Source organism: Enoplosus armatus, chromosome 17 (assembly GCF_043641665.1).
Source record: "Enoplosus armatus isolate fEnoArm2 chromosome 17, fEnoArm2.hap1, whole genome shotgun sequence".
Classification (NCBI taxonomy): Eukaryota; Metazoa; Chordata; class Actinopteri; order Centrarchiformes; family Enoplosidae; genus Enoplosus; species Enoplosus armatus.
Window position 1 is genome coordinate 19,968,977 of NC_092196.1, and position 13,463 is coordinate 19,982,439.

The window sequence follows — 13,463 nt, forward strand, 5'->3', positions numbered from 1 at the left end:
AAACAGGACGCTCCAACATATGTTCGCTCAGGGCCGCACCCAGGGCCGGAGATCCAGCATCGAGTGAACATGCAGGGAAAGCTGATGTCCTGAAAATGTATTTAATCCGTTTCATTCACATCCATTGCTATTGTTGCTAGCTAGCTAGGTAGCATTAACTATCCAACGTCCGTGTCAGCACTTAATCAAACTGAATGTACACTCAGACTGACCCTGAGCACGAAGCCTTTATGTGAACGCTGCTCCTGTTCTGTGTGTTGAGGTTGATTTGATAACGATGAGATTAACATTTAGAGTGGGTGGCAGTCAGTTCCGCTTGAACGGCACAGTGTACGTAACATACTGTATTGAAATTGAACAGCAGGAATACGACGGCAGATATTCCTGTAATACAGTAGCTCTTCCTCCACCATGCAATCATTTTCTCTTCAGTCAACAGGCGTCTTGGATCCTCCGGTGCTGACCTGCAGTGTATCAGCTTTCCTCTCCACTAGTTCCTTCTTCGCTCTCTTGAACAGTCTGTAGAGTTAACATGACTGTTCTTTCTTTGTTATTTAGTGGTGCATTACAACGAGGAAACATATGAAATCTAGTTAATGATCAGCTAGAAGCTCACCATAAAAAATGCCATAAATATAGATTATACAGTACTATACTATACTGTTATACTGTAAGAGTTGATTTGTACTTTTACCTTGAAGCTTACCTCCCGACAACAATTAACTCATGTCAGTAACCTGCTATGATGTGAGTGTCTAAGCCGCTAAGGGTGACATAAACGACAATATTTACATCAATATCTTTATTATGAATAACAGATTTTTTTTAGTCAGGATCAAACAGCTTAGTTAAACCCGGTCTAATCAGACTGTTTTAGGGTCAGCAGCTTCTTGAAGTGAAGAGACTCCATTAAACATGTTCGTTTGGGTTAGGGTTAACACCAGGGGCGGCAGGTTCATCCCTGGGGGGGGGTGTGAATGTTCTTAATGAATCTCATGACAATCTTTCCTTTGATTTTGATATTTATTGTGAATGTTCGTGTGGAAATTTTGGCCTGATGGTGGTGAAATGTCTCTAAAATCAGCCTCCAGCAAAAAAAAAACGCAAAGAAAATATATTGACATTGGTGAGCCTACATGCAATATGCAGTATGTAATAAATGGCCATTATTACCCTGAAATATCTTTAAGTCTGGCATGCTTACCATGTGTGTGTACTGTGTATATGTGTGTGTGTGTGTGTGAGGCCGCGAGCGGGAGAATGAAGGTGAGAGAATGAGTAAGAGCTGGGAGCAGAGTGGAGGAGGCTCAGGCTTGTGGAGGCAGCTAGGCTGATTTGCGGCTTCATTCCAGCGCGTGGGCCCTTTCAGGCTCTGTTGCCTGTAACAGGTTGACGTGATAAACCCTGTAGCCGAGCCAGTCAGATGTGGCACAGTGGAGGCGCCCTCCTCCTCGCTCCTCTCCCCTTGGCCTGGTGTCTCATTGTGGCGCTGTGGGGCTCCAGTGTGCTGGCATTACACTTTCACACGGCAGTAATTGATTTCTTTAATTTGCTTCAAGAGAAACTGTTGTCAGCCAACCAGGCAGCCATTTTTCAGGCCACTTTAATTAAATGCCAGGTCTTTAGGTGTGATATGAAATTCGTTTGGCTCCTTTGATCTTCTACTCCTCAGACAATTCATTAACATTTTCGTTTCTGCTTTTATGTTTCACACAAAGCTTCAAAAAGGAGCTCATCAGTGACATTTCGGTTCCTGCGCTATACATTCAATCATTTATTTAAGTGTATTTAAACTAGAGATTAAGCGCAGTGTGGCTGTTTCACTCGAGATAGTACAGAGTCTGTAGAGCTTCAGCCAGCGGAGGAATTCAAGAGAATAAAAAAGCAGACCTCCGGTTGGGTGTCTTTTATTGGAGGCGCTGTTATATATTGTAACTGTTTCAGGTTACTAAACTGTACCTGAAGACAAGGAGATAATAGAATTAACTGCAGTCAATGTCAAACAAAGATGCAGGTCCATATTTCTCACTCTGGTGTCTCAGCTATATTAATCTGCATGTATGGTGAACAGGTTTCATCCCGATGGCCTTTGTCTTTTCCTCAACAATCGAAAGTGTCATTGGCCCTATAATCTGACGGGAATTACAGGTTTAATAGTGTCAAATCGCTTTTACATCTCGCATGTAATACCTGATGAAACAACACAGGGCAGGTGTACCTTCAGTCTAAAGCAGGAGAACCATTTATTTCAGCCGTAATAGCAGGGCAGCAGGCACACCTCCCTAATAATATCCTGATGCCTCCCCACTCGCTCTGACTCAGAGATCTTCTGAAAGGCCCCTCTCCACTCATCCTCTCCGAGTGGCCTTCCTCTCATGGAGATGAACAGCAGCTGCCTCTTCCTGCCTCCCACCATACGTCAACACATCAGCACCACTCTGCTGCCTGCCTGCCTGCCTTCAAACGCCAAAAAATATGAGGCTCGCTAAACCCGAAAGAATAGCTTGCAGTTCATATTACAATGGTTGATGTGTATTGACAAAAATATTTTTTGCTGCTGAAAACCTGAGTTACAGCTTGCAGGGCAGGATTTTGTGTAGTAGCGGTGGAATTTAGAGGAAAATCTAGGGAATGTATGAAATTATTATGCAAAACCTCTCTGCATAGGTGAGGTAGCCTACATTTTTAGCCACGTTAGCAGCATGCCTCTTTAGTGAAATACCTCAGGTGTAATTTTGTCCAGATATCCATAGTCCCCAGAGGATGAATCTCAATGACTTTGATCCCCTGACCTTTCGTCCAGCGTCACCGACGCATCAGAGTTTTCACTTATCCAGTGAAAAGTGACATTTAGCATTCCTGGTTCCCAGACGATAAATCTTAAAGACCTTGGAGATCCTCTCACCTTTCCTGTAGCACAGCCTTAAGGTTCACATTTGTGGTTTTGAGTGAAATATCTCAACAGCTATTGGATGGTTTGGTTTATGACCAAATACCTGCAAAACTAATGGCATTCTCGTCGGTCTCAGCTGATGGTGAACATGCTAAACATTACACACGTGCACGTTAGCATTGTCATCGTGAGTATGTCAGTATACTGATGTTAGCATTTAGCTCAAAGCACCACTGTGCCTAAGTATGGCATTACAGAGCTGCTAGTGTGCTCGAAGCCTCTTCTTGTCTTGTTTTCTGTTCATGGTCCGATTCCACTGAGCAGAAATTGACGGCTCTGGTTGTTGGACAAAGAGAAGATATTCACAGATTGAGCCCAACCCTGGATGTCCGGTGGACGTGGCTTCGTCGCAGTCCGTTGGAAGCCTTTCAGACCCTGGGGTGTCTTCAAGCAGCCGCATTTCAATAAGAGTTGGCAGCTCATTCATGATTGATGTGGTAACAGATACTTTGTGGCTGGACTCATTTTAATTACTGCATGCAGCACACCTAATCTAAAAGTCTAATCTTTCTTCTGTGTCTGTGTTTCCTGGGTAGAACACTGAATATTAGCAGGAAAAGAAATAGAAGTAGAATTCCTTCACAGACTTTGGAGAAGTCACATAAACAAAAAGAAAAACTAGTGTGCTGTATGGACGAAAAGACAAAGTCAATAACTAGGAAAGACATCATTAAATATTCATGTCATAATAAATAAATATTGGTATTTATATACTTTGACAAATGAATTTTACACAACAGGGACGCGAGCTGCTGCAGCTAAAATAGACCCAAACATTGGCAGTAAAAAAACAAATTACCTCAACTTTAAAAAAAAAAAAAGTTGTCCACTCAAACGTGTTGGTTTCTGAGAAAGAAGCATGGTGCATGCAGTGTCAGGACTTCATCCCAAATGCATTTAAAGAAAGGTTTTCATCTGGAAATAGAGCAGGGGGCATTGTAAATGGGACATTAAAAGGAATCCCACATCAATTTCCCACACCAAATGCTGCATAACAGGAGTCATTTTGACAAAGTAGCCGTGTGATTATTTTTTATTTCCATTTGAAAGCAATTAGCTGAAAGGTCCTTCCCTTGAGTTCTGTGGCAGAATGTGTGGAATGACTCAGGATAATTGCTGTGAAATGAACAGAGTGCCAAGTTGAGAGAAGCACGAAAACCGCAAGGGTTCCCTCTCCATGGAAACGCCCTCTGCCTTTGTCAGTGCACCAGGAAATTAGGCAGCAAGTGATAACGGGGCTTGAATGAGTAACAAATGCAGGGGGGCGAGTGATATTTACTCCATTTCAAGCCATTACAGAAATTGAGTGTTTCCCCACGTCTCACGCTGTGCCTACTGAGTGCTGGATACAGGAAGAGGAGGGTCATTAAACATGGCAGCCGCCAGCGACGTGCTGCAGAAAGCCGGTTGAAAAACACAGTGTTCGCACCACCGATGGGCAGGACAGATATAATGAAGCCCAGCGCTGTCAGTGTATGGCACCTACTGATGATACTGATGCCTGAAAGGAGGACAAGGTGTTAGACGAAAGACAAGGCTGAGACAGTGTTTGCAGCTCATCTCTCTCGTCTTTGCCACAAGCTGCCTCCTCAGCTTCTGCCCTAATTGCTGCCTTGCTTGGAGGTAGCTCTCCCTCGGTACGCCTTTCATGCCTCCCTTAATTACGTCAGCCGGAAAGGAACGTGATTGTTATTGTCATTACTCTCGTTAGTAATTAAGCAGCTATTGACTCCTTCCCTACATTCGGTCTGTTTGATTAGGCCTGAGGTCTGGAGATATGGATTAGGCTCTCACAATGTTGCAGCCGCAGAGCGCTGCCGTCTTTTGTTGGCCGGGAGCCATGCGGCCATGCAGATACAGACTGAGGAAGAGGAAGAGGAGGGCGGAGAGGAGGAAGAACTTAACTGCTGCTTACTTTTTCTGCCGGTGAAGCAGGCAACCTTCAGCCTGTGCTCAACATGGAGGAACACATTTACCTCTCACGTTGATGACCCCGGAGTGCGCACCTCCCCGGAGGACACGGAAACCACCAACACAGGGATGTCAAGAATCTGCTGAACGAATACTGAAGCAGTGGTGGAGGAGAAAGAAAATAATATCGCATACTGTATGGCTGAAGTTCAGGAGAGCCCTGTTTGTGATGTATCATGCTTTTACGTTTCTCGCCCCAAGAAGTTTTCTTTAAATAAGGCAGCATGAGGGAAGAAAAGAAACTTCAAACTCTTACGGTGGCAAGTGGAAAAATCTGTTTTCAAGTTGCACTTCTAGCTTTTGCAATTCCAAAGATCCACAAGGAGCTCGATCCAAAGGGGTTCCATCGTATACTATACTGTACTGCACTCGAGTCGTTTATTGGTGGAGCGTCATGCTGCTGCCAGTGTTAGTGTTCAGGTCCTCCTCTTTTTGGATCTCGTTGCATTAACTCTGGGTGTATTTCATGCGCCTCTGTTTCAGCCTGCACTACTGGTGGAGTGCTGGATTTGTTTGTCTGATTGAAAGGACCATACAGAACCCCGTGCGCACAGACTTTTAAACTTTAAATGAGCACGTCATTTTGTAACGATTCATAGAAATTGGCTCCCTGCAGTGACAACTTATCACCAAAGGTGTCACCAAAATCAAAGAAGCTCAGATCCTGCGGGCTGCCATTTTAAACCCCAGGGATTCCCTCCCTTTGGGAAAGTGGCAGAGAAGGATGAGAATAATAGTCTGAGTATAGAAGAGAGAGTTCAATAATCGTGCAGGAGTGACAAGGACCCAAAAGCAATTCCTGACTGAGCACTAATCCCCACTTTTTTTGTGGGACGCACAGAGAGTGAGATAAGCCTGGAGGTTAATGCAGAGGCGTCTCTCCTCTGTCCTCGGCGGTGACAGCCCCTGACAGGCGGACCCCAGCAGCACGCCTTGTTTATGTTAATGTAGGTGGCCTGGGCCAGCTCCCACACTGAGCAGCGCAGATAGAGACGTCAGAGTGGCACTCGCAACCTCTTGCCGGGCCGCCCAGGATCTCTGCTTTCGCATGTTGGGGGTGGGGGTTGGCTGTGGAAGAGTACCCAGGGTGAGGGAGATGGGTTAGGTGTGGTGGGCCTGCTGGGCCTCCCTCCCACCTAATCATCTGTGGACGGTTCATCTACTTCTCCACACTTCGTTTGAACCACAAATGACATCTTGGGGAGAAAGGGAAAGGATTCTGCTTTTAATATATGCGCCTTTGAAAATGTGCATTTTTACACCGACTCTCTCTCTGTTCTGTTTTATTTTGATCAGGATCAGATCCTGACAGTTACAGTCAAAACTAGCTACGCACGGCCAGTTTCGCCTCTATTTTCTATGCACATGTTGTATGCATAAAACTGGCACGGACCAAACAACATGCAGGAAAGTGATACTTCAAGTGAGCCGTTTTCTTTAATAATAAAACCACATTTTGAGCTTTTACCATCATGCAACTGTAACTATTCGGGTTCAGTTTGCTCTGGAACAGTCCATTATTTTAGTGGATCAGCAGGGAATTCATCTACTAATTATAATACCTAATTTTAAGTTGACTTTTAAGTCATTTACCAGGCGAAAATGCTAAAACCTTTTCCATCTTCTCCAATTGCATTTTGTGTTTTAAATCATTTAAGATGGAATATCTTCGAGTTTTGGACTGTTTGTTCAACAACACGAGCAATTTGAAACCTCTTTGGGTTCTGGGAACTTGTGAAGGCCATTTTTTTTTTTTTCTTACTATTTTCTGATATTTTATAGACTATGTTAGCAGATCTTTCTTTATTCATGACTGCTGCTAGAAGGCACTTTTTACCCAAAGAATACAAACATTTTCAACAATCCAGCCTCCAATCTGTTTTCCATGCATATTTTTAAGAATTCATATCCAAACTTTCATCCACTGCCAAAGAAAACACTGTGGCTTCTGGTGTAGCCGCCCCGCGTCAGCGCTGCACAAAGCATACTTTCCATTTTGTGTTGTCCCCTTGTTTATCTGTTTACTACTCTGAGGTATCATTCTCATCATATGCCTTGTCTCTCACTGATGAATGGTTGTGCCTCGGTGACCTGCCCCCCCTCCCCTTGTTTGTGTCAGTGTGATGTAGGGCTGACCCGTGGGGGTGGGAGCAAGGTGGGGACATTGAGACAGATGAAGGGTCAGAAACGTGTGCTGAGAAGCTTCTCCTCTGGGTCTCCTTCACCCCCGTGTGCTCGACCCGCGCCAGCCTTTCATTCTAATCTGATGATAATGATATTTGCTCAGGACGACCTCTGCTTGCACAGTGTAATTACCCACCCAGCTTTCTATGATCTCAGCTATTGGAAATCGATGGGCCATAAGAGGGCCCCATCAGAGCTTATTATTATCACTGCTCGCTTTTCGTTACAGCGCGATCAGATTTAATATGTTGTCGAGTTTTTTACTGCATGTTTTTAAAGTCGACTTCTGTCAGCGTGGTTAAGTCAGTGTTGGGCAAATCTTTGAATATGCACTCGCTGAAATTCTTACAGAAACATTTTATGCTTCGTTCTGTTTGTGCTATTGAGTATATTTTAGGTTGTTTTCTGTGGGTTTTATCCTGCAAAGATAACATGCCAACCACAGGCAACGTGAAATAATGACAAATCAAAAAAATCGTCATTTTTAAGTATGTCTTTTCTTTATGTTACGCTCCCTAAACTATCCGCTCAGTGCACACCAAAACAGCTTCTGTGGATATTGTGGAGTGTTATTTTGTCCCCTTAATAGCACCTTTGGCTTAGTAGCACTCAGCAGTTCCACGCTTATCCATGCATTTGTGAGTGGATGCCTATTTAAATCCGTTAGGTGAATCTGCTCTGGATGACTCCCTCCATTAGCTACTCATCCAGGGTTAAGTGCCCTCTGGAACAGACGGCACTGGCCATCAGGTGACCCTGCCTCTGCACTGCCTTGATTGAGACACTTCAGTTGAGGCCTTGCCGCCGTGACCTTCCGAAAGCCTCCCGCAAATAGACGTTTCTTGTACAGCCAAGCGTACGCGTGTGGTCCACTGATCTGGACGTTATTGGCACCACTTCAGCCTTATGAAACCCAAACTTGTTATTTCAAGAGTAAAGCGCAGTCTTTGCAGTGACCTTCGCGCTTGTTATTGTCAGTCTCGTTAAAGAGATAAGAGGATCACAGGTGAGATTTCATCAACGTGGGTAAACGAGGGCAGAGTTAAGACACACTTTTTGGACACAAGACTGAGCCTAGCTGTACAATTAGACTGGACAATGGACTTTCTCTGTGATTCCAAAGACGAGGGGCCTTGAAGGCGTGTGTTCTTCTTTTTTTGTTGTTTGGATCAGGTCACAGTTTGAGCTGTATGTCTTAAGTCATACTCCCGAAGGCTCTTGGAGCCGCAATTTCCTTTTATTGACCCCTGTAAAGTGCCTGGCTCTGTAAACATCGAGGGGCTGTCATGTTTTTATGAGCTAAAGGAACCTAATAACACAGCAATCAGCATTTATTTGAATCACGGCACATTTGTGGGTTTTCACAAAGGAATCCAATGTGAAACACGTCTCCAAATGCACAGGGGATCCTCTGACCTCGGAATAACAGCGATAGTATCTTAAGGTCACGGAGTCTTGAGGGGGTCGTGAGATGGATTTCGATGAAACAAACATTTTAGATAGAAATATGAGAAGGATTAAAGCCGACGGAGAGAGGGGTCAAAAGATGAAGGAGAGAGGATTGGAGGTGGTCGTGGGTGACACGGATTGGTTGTGAAAATTTATTTTTAGCCCAGGACAGAAAAGGTGACAAAGGAGGAGAGGTGGAAGTGATCGATATGTTTGTGCAAAAGGCAGAGGACTGCCGAGACACAACAGTGGAAGTCATGAGTGAAGCAGTCCCTCAAGGGGACGGCAAGCTCGGCCAATGTGGAGACACAACAAATGAGGAAATGGTAACAGAGATATGGCTGATGAGCAGGTGGTGCGCTGGGAGTGTGGGGGTGCTGCTAAGTGACAGGAAATATTTGTTATGAACAAACTGTGGGCCATTTGAAGACTGGAGCAAAGTCCAGGCTTCCAGTTACCAGACTGAGAATAGACAAAATGCAAAGAAATATGTTGGCATTAACGCTTTTATCTGAGAATAAAAGACTGAAAATCATATTTGCATCTATCAGTTGTGGCATTTTAAGATTGATCCTAAAATTGGGAACTCACAGTTCCAGCTCTGACAACTTATTTTACTTTCTGAATAGACTTTGTGGGGTTAGAGAGATGAGATGAACCGAAGGAGTCAGTACAGATGGATGCCAAACTTCCCTTTGGCGATACAAGTGCTTCAGCTAAACTTATTTTTACACTGGTGGATTAAAAATATACACGGTTAAATGTTCAAGTTTGTAGGACCAAAACTATTGCTTTTAGATGCTTCGTCCTCGTGCTCTTCTTCCTCCACTTCATCTTCTTCTCCTTCGCTCGTCAGGCAAAAAGATTTGAACAGATGGCTCAGCACATGTGTGATGTTTTCTGACATTTTTAATTTTAGCTACTGTGGCTTTTTGGTCAGTAACAGTTTCCTCCTCAGAGTCAGTGGCTCATATATAACATACTGGTTTTTCAATTAAGACTTGGCATTTCCCCGTTATTGCAAAATGAATGCAAATCCTGTTTTTCATTATATAGTATCTTCCACAATTTGATCCAATTTGACAAATCTATGCACACAATTTAGACGGACGTCCCAGACTTCTGAAAATACACCCCGTTTGGTCGTAGAGCTTCGTCCAACTCACTCACTGTTTGTGCCGTCCACTAGTTGTCCTACGACAACTGAGCAAACTCCATCTGCTGATGAAAACACTGAAATGTGGTCAAAAGATAGTAAGTGGACCTTGGCTTGAGATTATTTTGTCAAATATGCCTTTACTAAGTTATTTACAACACCATCTTACTGCATCTGTTTGTATGTTATCAAAAGCCTGAAGCTTCCCACTGTCAACGCATGGTTAATGTACACTCGCAACCTTTGCTCTTTACTGTACTGCGTGTGTGTGTGTGTGTGTTTGTCTGACTTTATGAGTGTGAGCGTGTGCATGCATGCGTGTATTTCTCTCAGCTGTGACTGGTTAAATGATTTCTTGAAGGGCTATAGAGCGACCATTTCATTTTGGCACCTAATAACAGTCAGGTCACACCGTGCCCCGGCTGATCCTCTTTGATATGGTCCGTGCACTTGCCCAAGCCCTCTTTCACAGGTGCCAATCATTATAATCAAGCCTCCACCCCCCACCCCCACCTCCAGCCCCAACACCATCTCCAGCCCAACCCCTGAGGGCACGTGGTGGCTTCACAGCAGTTGTGTTGGGGAAGAGGAGAGTTTAATCTGCCCTGTTCTGGCAGACCGGCCGTATTCTTTGACCCTCGCTAAAGCCAGTTGGCAGTCTTATTCCCCATCTAAGCTTTCTGCAGTACAGTTCTGAACAAAGGATTCTGCTGCGAACTCTAAGCATTGTAAATATTTCTTCAGAGAACTGAGCGTGCATGCTCTTACATTAGAGGGCATCATGACAGTAGGAACAAATGGTTTTGGAAGGCAGAGCTTTCCCCTCTCATGCACCCCAGACACATTTCCCAGCTGGTGTGGGGATTCAAACGGGTCACCTGGCAAAGGTTACCCATTTCAAAAAGGCCAAAGGTCAAAAGTGAGCCTGGTTTCCAGATTATATTTAGTGATTGGCTGGGTCTGACGCTGCCCTTTTCTGAGATGAATTACTAACTTTATTGTTCTCCCCAGTGGACTGGTCAGTGTTAAACCAATGACAGGAAGACAGAAATCAAATTGAACTCGAGATCAAATCGGGGCAAACAGGCGCCAAAGGCAGCCTCACCTTTAATGAAAACTTGTAGACCAGCTGATTGCTGCTTTTTTTAAATTCATTTGTTGCCGTTGCATTTCTGAAGAAATGGTGAAATTGCCAAACGCTTGTTGTTGGAAGTCCTAACATCAACACATTTTGTCGCCGGCTTGTTATTGTGTCATCAGCAGTAACTACCTGTAACTATGATTAACATCTGTACGGTTATGTTTACGATATCTTGATGTAAAACCAAAACTGCAGTATCTGTCTGGCTCCTTTACCTACGAACAGCCCACTGCTACAGCACACGCACCAGTTAACTTCTCAAACACCACGAAAACAACCACCAGTCTCTCTGTCCAGCGCCTGCAAATTCAGCGTAAACAAACCGAGACCAAGTATTTCTTTTGTTTTATAAAAAAAATAGAATTTACAATATATCACATCACCAGAGGACTGCTCATTCATTTATTTATTCATGTATTCATTCCTGCCCAGGGCCGACCATGGTTTACCTTTATACACTCCATAGGAAAGGAATCTATATTCTCTCACCAAGTAATTGTTTTCCTTTAATGTGGTCTTTTCTAACGGCGAATATGAAAACAATTCAGTGAACCAGCTAAATATGTATTCCCTTGTTCTTTCTTGTGTCAGGATTAGGTCGGCATGATCCTGAAATAAGACTCTTTTGTTCTAGAGGCTCTAAAAACACGAGTTTGTGCGACTTTTTTCTAGTTTTTCCTTTCACGGTCAAATTGTCAAATCTAATGTGACGCATTAGTTTACTTACTGGAAATCACCTGTATCTCACACCACTGCCAGTCTTTCCCCAAACACTGAATTACCCACAAACCACTCTGTTTTCTGTTGCAAACAGGACTGTTCTCCTTGCCCACCCTCCCTCGGGACACATTCCTTCTACCATCTGCTGTTATCAGAAACTCTTCAGCTTCAGTTGTTTTTCTTCCAGAGGAACAGCACCCTCTACCTTGTTGGAACCCATTTATGTTTAATTTCTTGCCAAATTTCCAGCCGGTTGCCTCGCAGTGTGGTCTAAAGGCCAGCGGAGTCTTTGTTTATGGGGATTGTACTTTATTTATAATATTGCAATAATATAAATGATATTTATGAGTTTGAAAATAACGTAATATAAGGTTTATTTAAGCAGACTTTGCAAAAGAGTTCATGTTAAGGGCTGTGTATAGATTATGCAATAGCTAAAACATTGTTATGGGACTTTTCTCTGCTGTTGATGGTCTGCAGTGATACAAAAATACTTATCTTTCTTTGTGTGACGAGACTTTAAACGTGGTGTAAAGAATTAAATCTGCAGCGGCGGCAGGTTTTGTTTGTCAGCGTATTACTACGTCATTCATCAACACTGTGAGAACGAGACGTTTCTGAAACGTGACTTCTAAAGGTTTCAGTCTACATGTAGAATTGAATGTGAATTTAACTTACTACCTTATTTCACCCGCTAACACAGAGGACTTTATTCCTGTTCCTCAGTACGAGTTATTTTTGGTCCTCTTCACTCTGCCGTATATATTCAGTGGAGGGTGGAGTGGTTGAAGATGTGCTGGCAACATGGCCTCAACCTGTGTTTTAGCCCTAATCTGTAATTGCATCCAGTGGAGGAACAGCCTCTCTGACGTGACCGGCCATGGAGCACGAGGCCAGAGCCGCCGCGCAAAGCCAGAGAGAGAGATGGAGAGATTGAGCAGGAACAGCAAACACAGATAAAAATGAATAAAAAAAAAAAGAAGAGAAAAGCAAACGGATTGACTTTGGTAAGAGGTCACTTTTGAAAGTCCTCCCAAGTGATTGTTCGAAAGTACCATTTTTTCTCAGTTCAGGACACCCCTGAGATGTGAAGTGTAAGGTTATAGTATGGCCCAGTGCTCTATATTAATGGTGACTTTGGCTCACCTAATACGGATTCTCAGGGTTATAGCCCCCGGGTGCCTGCTGAGCAGAATGTGAATGCAAAAAGAGCCAATCCCTCTCCCCATCCCCTCCCTGGTCACCAGGGCCCCACCAGCCCTCGCTCAAGGTTACAGCCCATACAGCCTGGCAGCGATGAAGCCATCAGCACTGATTTTAAATGATACCCCGGACTAGCCACCACTTAATGTGTTCCCTCTCCCTTTACTTCTTCTTTAAACTCCTGATTATCCCTTTTTCAACTTGATATTGTAATGCATGATCAGAGGAGGGGCTGAATGGGAAAGACGCGTTTTCTCCTTGAGTCGGTCGCCGGAGTTCCTGCTGGGAGGAGAAGGGAGAGGTTACGATCAAGGGCCTGCCTCTTAAGCCCTGAGCTGTGTGCGGGATGTGTTTGTATTTCAGTGGGTTTCAATGTGAACCGAGCCTGGGTATAAATCATTTGCTATGCTAAACTCCTGCACAACAAGCCTCTGGACGTCTCGCACATCATGTGTACATTTTCCAGGGAAACTACGCGGCTTACATTTCCCATCCTGTAACTACACTGTTAGATATCCTCCTGCAGAGAAAAAAAAGCCTCCCTGGCGCGGCTGTCAAACGACAGCTCCAACGGACAGTGACACTTTTTGTGTTACTCCCTTCTCATTGCTCATGTAGATTCCGCTAATGCTTACTTGACGAGTAAAAATGTTATTCTAATGATGGTCGAGGGAGCAGGGTTTTTG